We start from the raw sequence: 6,915 nt of genomic DNA on the forward strand, positions 1-6,915 counted from the left end.
CACAATAAAAACAACAACATAACAAAAAACACACAGTAAAAACAACAACATAACAAATAGGGTCACATGATACCATGATGCACTGGTGGGTCTCCTGTCATGTGGATTAGTCAGCTGCCTCAGAGTTTGCTGATGGACACTGCCAGCAAACTTCCAAACTCCATAGCCAGGAATCTTGCCAGGTTGTCTCATTTACAATTACTATCATGCCACCGGCAGAAAAGTTCCTTTTAGGAAAGGCCTTCTGCATCTCTCCAAAGTGTCACAGACATGGACCTGGTAAAACATTAGAGCCTGTGTGTCTCACCTGCATGGCGACCGAATGGCCATGGCTATTTTCCTATTCAAAATGGGTTTCAGTAGGAGTTTACAACCCTCGGGTCGATCAGTAATACAACAGGATGTGTTGTCCTTTCACTTTAGCGAGTTTCTTTCACAGTTCCACTTTGGATGGTGGGATCCAGTCTGGAAATGTGTCCGGCTTTTTCTTAACACAGTGTCTCCTTTTCTCCAAAAAGTTAAAGTCACTCTTTCAATAAAACATTTTCTGATTTCAGCCAGTCTCAGCACACAGTGTCAAGTTTTTACCTGTCATCAAACTAACACTGATGTAGTTCCTCTTTTGGTTTGATTGCATGTGTGTGTGTGTGTGTGTGTTTGCAAGCATGTGTGTATAAAAATATGTATAAATAAATGTACAAAACCTTTTTGACAATGTGTTTTGATAGATATCTTGTTTTGAGACTTTGATGTTTTTCCCTGAGTGACTCATTGTGTACTCGATATCTAAGGAAACCCAGCGCTGCTTCTGGGCCCTGGCTGTGTTCCAGCCATTGTCTCTCACTCCTCTGGTGTACGTATTGGCTGACAGACTGTGTTACATAAGCATGCATTGTGTCCTGGACCTGACATAGACGCTCATTTCAAATGGCAAAATTTGGCCAGTACACACACACACACACACACACACACACACTCACACACACATGGTGGATTTGATGGCATTAATGAGTAAGTTGCTCTCTGGGTTTCACTGCACACACTAACACAGGACTTCGCCCTCAGATACTAAGACAGGCAGTACATTTGCACAGCTCTCTTTTCCATGAATGAATGTTGATCGTCACTCCACACTGCCATATCCAGCAGAGCACAGAATTATACAGTGAGTGCTGTTGGCCTTTCTATGTGTGAAGTAGTTGTAATGTTTTTATCACAGGCTATGAAGTGATTATAATGTTATTATCACTGGTTATGAAGTGATTATAATGTTATTATCACTGGTTATGAAGTGGTTGTAATGTTATTATCACAGGCTATGAAGTGATTATAATGTTAGTATTACTGGTTTTGAAGTGGTTGTAATGTTATTATCACTGGTTATGAAGGGATTATAATGTTATTGTCACTGGTTATGAAGGGATTATAATGTTATTATCACTGGTTATGAAGGGATTATAATGTTATTATCGCTGGTTATGAAGGGATTATAATCTTATTATCACTGGTTATGAAGTGATTATAATGTTAGTATCACTGGTTTTGAAGTGGTTGTAATGTTATTATCACAGGCTATGAAGTGATTATAATGTTAGTATCACTGGTTTTGAAGTGGTTGTAATGTTATTGTCACTGGTTATGAAGGGATTATAATGTTATTATCACTGGTTATGAAGGGATTATAATGTTATTATCACTGGTTATGAAGGGATTATAATGTTATTATCACTGGTTATGAAGTGATTATAATGTTATTATCACTGGTTATGAAGTGATTATAATGATAGTATCACTGGTTTTGAAGTGGTTGTAATGTTATTATCACTGCTTATGAAGTGATTATAATGTTAGTATCACTGGTTTTGAAGTGGTTGTAATGTTATTATCACAGGCTATGAAGTGATTATAATGTTATTATCACTGGTTATGATGTGGTTATAATGTTATTATCACTGGTTATGAAGTGATTATAATGTTAGTATCACTGGTTTTGAAGTGGTTGTAATGTTATTGTCACTGGTTATGAAGTGATTATAATGTTATTATCACTGGTTATTAAGTGATTATAATGTTATTATCATTGGTTATGAAGTGTTTATAATGTTATTATCACTGGTTATGAAGTGGTTGTAATGTTATTATCGCTGGTTATGAAGTGGTTGTAATGTTATTATCACTGGTTATGATGTGGTTGTAATGTTATTATCATTGGTTAAGATGTGGTTGTAATGTTATTATCGCTGGTTATGAAGTGGTTGTAATGTTATTATCACTGGTTATGATGTGGTTGTAATGTTATTATCACTGGTTTTGAAGTGGTTGTAATGTTATCATCGCTGGTTATGAAGTGGTTGTAATGTTATTATCACTGGTTATGAAGTGATTATAATGTTATTATCATTGGTTATGAAGTGATTATAATGTTATTATCACTGGTTATGAAGTGGTTGTAATGTTATTATCGCTGGTTATGAAGTGGTTGTAATGTTATTATCACTGGTTATGATGTGGTTGTAATGTTATTATCATTGGTTATGATGTGGTTGTAATGTTATTATCATTGGTTAAGATGTGGTTGTAATGTTATTATCGCTGGTTATGAAGTGGTTGTAATGTTATTATCACTGGTTAAGATGTGGTTGTAATGTTATTATCGCTGGTTGTGAAGTGGTTGTAATGTTATTATCACTGGTTATGATGTGGTTGTAATGTTATCATCACTGTTTTATCACTGTCTATGACGTGGTCGTAATGTTATTATCACTGGTTATGATGTGGTCGTAATGTTATTATCACTAGTTGTTGAATAACTTTTTGAATGTTTATCCATTGCTCAAGCTTTAAACTGGAGGAGAAAAAAATGTTCCTGTTGTTTTTGCTTTTATGTTGTTTGACTGTGGATAGGGATGTAAAACTCTGAGACGTGAAATGTTGCTTTGCACAGGGAGGGTATGAGGTGGCCATAAATCATTTGTCAACACTGGGCCAGTGGGTTTGGGACGCAGGTATTAAGTCTGTTTGGATCTGGGCCCATCACAGATAAAACCCAGCACTGATCATAGTGCTAAACCTGATTTACAGTCTCATTCTTAACCCGGAGCGAAAACCCAATACATGAGGTTTTTTTTTCTTTTTTTCTCTGAGCCGAACATTTTTATTGCCTGTGAGAGAACATTCAGACTGTGAGTGGTACATTTTGTATTGTGAAAACATGTTTTATCTGAGGGCTCTGTTTTTTCCCCTCCTCACGGCCTTTGACTGCAGTTCTTTTGGTTTTTGCTGTTGACTGATGGGCTGCAGTGTGTGTTTCCAACGTGATGTGGAACAGGGACGACACTCACTGCCTGCATTCAGCCGCTGTTTCAGCTCAGTGGAATGACATGGATTTGTACTGTGTTATGTAGATAGTGTGTCTTATAGGCACTTTGGCACAGCTGTATCAAATATTCATCTACTTTAGGTCATCATGTGTTTGTTGCAAAGTGTCATTGTGGATTGTGAAATACCTCTGTGTGTGTGTGTGTGTGTGTGTGAGAGAGAGAGAGAAAGAGCTGCGTGACACCGGGCGAGTTTCGACTTTTCTTCCGTTCTTACCTCTGTGCTGAACCAGTCTAACTGCACTTCCACTCCTCCATGCATGGAATTCACATTTCTCAGAGGCTGTTCCTCTCTTCTCTCCGTCTTTGTTATTCTTCAGAGTTACATATGTACTGAGATCTCTCTCTCTCTCTCTCTCTCTCTCTCTCTGCCTCGCTCTCTCCCTCTCTCCCTCTCTCTCCCTCTCTCACTCTCTCTCTCTCTCTCTCTCTCTCTCTCTCTCTCTCTCTCAGCTGCGTCCATTCCTGTGTCATTCTTAGTCTCTTTCTCTTCTTCTTGTTCCACTCATCATCTCTTCTCTTTTTTTCCCTTTCTCTGGATATCTGTTCTTTTGCCAGTTGGCTGTTACCTTTGGCTATTCTCCTATCCCGGGCAAAGTAAATAATATATGCGCTCGCTCACTCTCTCTCTCTCTTGTCTTTTAAATTTAGGTCAGCTGTGTAAGGTTGAATAACTGCTTGCCTCTGGTTTTAACATTAGCTTAGGCACATGCATGCTAACTTTCCATGGGCTGTCTACTTACATATGTTTAGTACTGTGCAGTACCCACCGTACACAGGTGGCAGAGATGCAAGTAGGCAGATCCTATGAGTAAATGACTGACCTTCAAAGAAGCCTTAAAATGATACATCATACATTTCACATTCTACCCACACCACTCTGGCTCTGGCCTCAGTGCCATGGTGTTTGTTTGGTTCATTATCCTGGTGAATAGCACTGAATTTTGGGATTGCAAACAAACACACACTTCTTAAAATGTATGAAGTGCAGTCACTATAAGATGACCTCCTTTTTCTCTTGGGAATGTTTAGTTAGTGAGCACAGGGTTCAGCAGAAACGTTTGTGGTTGATTTGTGAATTTCCCTCTGCATCTGTTGTCAGTGTAGTATAAAGTTTACCTGTGCAATTGTGTGTTTTTCCACTCTGTGTGTGTAGGTGTGTGTTAAGTGTACACAATACCTTTGTCTTTGATCTTACCCTGTCTTTGTGAGGAGTCAGTTATCAACCTGTCTGAAAAATGCATAACATGCAAAGGTGGAAACTCCCTGAGTCCCTCTTCCCTAATCAAAAATGGCCTTTCAGCATGGTAATGCTAAATACCACTGAACACCAAACCATTACTGAACACACCACTCATCAAAACACTACTGAATGTCAAAACACTACTGAACACATAACCCACCAAAACACTACTGAACACCAAATCATTACTGAACACACCACCCATCAAAACACTACTGAATGTCAAAACACTACTGAGCACCAAACCATTACTGAACACACCACTCATCAAAACACTGCTGAATGTCAAAACACTACTGAACACCAAACCATTACTGAACACACCACCCATCAAAACACTACTGAATGTCAAAACACTACCGAACACCAAAACATTACTGAACACACCACCCATCAAAACACTACTGAACACATAACCAATCAAAACAGTACTGAACACCAAAACACTACTGAACACACCACCCATCAAAACACTACTGAATGCCAAAACACTACTGAACACCAAACCATTACTTAACACACCACTCATCAAAACACTGCTGAACACATAACCAATCAAAACAGTACTGAACACCAAAACACTACTGAACATACCACCAATCAAAACACTACTGAACACCAAAACATTACAGAGCACACCACCCATCAAAACATTACTGAATGCCAAAACACTTCTGGACACATAACTCATCAAAACATTACTGAATGTATATCAAACAAATCCATGTCCAGTTACAGTGGTCATATTGGTCATACTGTTCATATCGGTCATACAGTCATACTGGTCATGCCAGCCACACAGTTATACCAGTCATACAGTCATACTGGTCATATCAGTTATACCACTCACCTTGGAGGCTTAGAGAGAGGTCAAACTTAGCTTTTGGGTTGTGGAAATTCCCAGAACTTCAGGGCGTAATATTCTGGGGAAAAAACAGTCTCCAGTTTTCTTTAAGTTCAGCTGGAGTCATCTGATGACATCTGGCATGTGACATGTGCATTTCATACTGCAATCATGTCTCTGAACTGCACGTGTGTTTCATACTGTAATTATGTCTCTGACCTGCATGTGTATTTCATACTGTAATCATGTCTCTGACCTGCATGTGTATGTCATACTGCAATCATGTCTCTGACCTGCATGTGTATGTCATACTGCAATCATGTCTCTGACCTGCATGTGTATGTCATACTGCAATCATGTCTCTGACCTGCATGTGTATTTCATACTGCAATCATGTCTCTGACCTGCATGTGTATGTCATACTGTAATCATGTCTCTGACATGCATGTGTATGTCATACTGCAATCATGTCTCTGACCTGCATGTGTATTTCATACTGTAATCATGTCGCTGACCTGCATGTGTGTATAGACAGGGATCACACAACCACTGTGATGCCCAAAAGAACACAGAAGTTGACTCTGTACCTGTGTGAGTGTTCAGATATCAGTGACAGGCCATGAGTTATAGACTTGCGTAAGCCTCGGTTTTAGTGCTTGTATGTTTCCCCTCGGAGCAAGTTAAGGCTGGTGGAGGCCTCTCTTCGTAAATGAAGGGATGTGTTTGAGTTTGACTGTGTTAGATAAGCTTCATTTAGAGCCTGCTGGCTGGCAAATCCTATCTACTCAATGAGCAAAAAGGAGCCCAGCTAACAGGACCAGCTAACATGACCAGCCAACAGGACCAGCTAACATGATCAGCTAATAGGACCAGCTAACGGGACCAGCTAACATGACCAGCTAATAGGACCAGCTAACGGGACCAGCTAACATGACCGGCTAACATGACCAGCTAACAGGACCAGCTCTCTCTCTCTCTCCCCTACCCCTCACCCTCTCTCTCTCTCCCCCCCCTCTCTCTCTCTCCCCTCCCCCTCTCCCCCTCTCTCCCTCTCTCTCTCTCTCTGTCCCCCTCCTCTACCGTCTCCCCCCCCCCCCCCCCCCCCCCCCCCCCCCCCCCCCCCCCCCCCTCCCATACTCTGTAGGAGTGTATGGGGGCTCATCTGAGTGTGTGTGAGGTCACAGTGTGATGTCAGAGCGTGATGCTGTAAGGATGTGTGTCCTTTTTGAAGTCGTGTAAAAGGAAAGAGAAAGTCGTGTGGTTTCAGAAAAAACCGTCACAGCATTGTTTTTACTCCATTTGCCTCACCACGCATTCTCATACACAGACATTCACAAACACACTTCAGACATACTTACTGCAGGCAGCACTTTAACATACACCCACAGACCTACGCACACACACACACACACACACACACACACATATAGATATAGATAGATAGACAGAGA

This window comes from Chanos chanos, chromosome 4 (genome assembly GCF_902362185.1).
Source record: "Chanos chanos chromosome 4, fChaCha1.1, whole genome shotgun sequence".
In the NCBI taxonomy this organism is placed as follows: domain Eukaryota; kingdom Metazoa; phylum Chordata; class Actinopteri; order Gonorynchiformes; family Chanidae; genus Chanos; species Chanos chanos.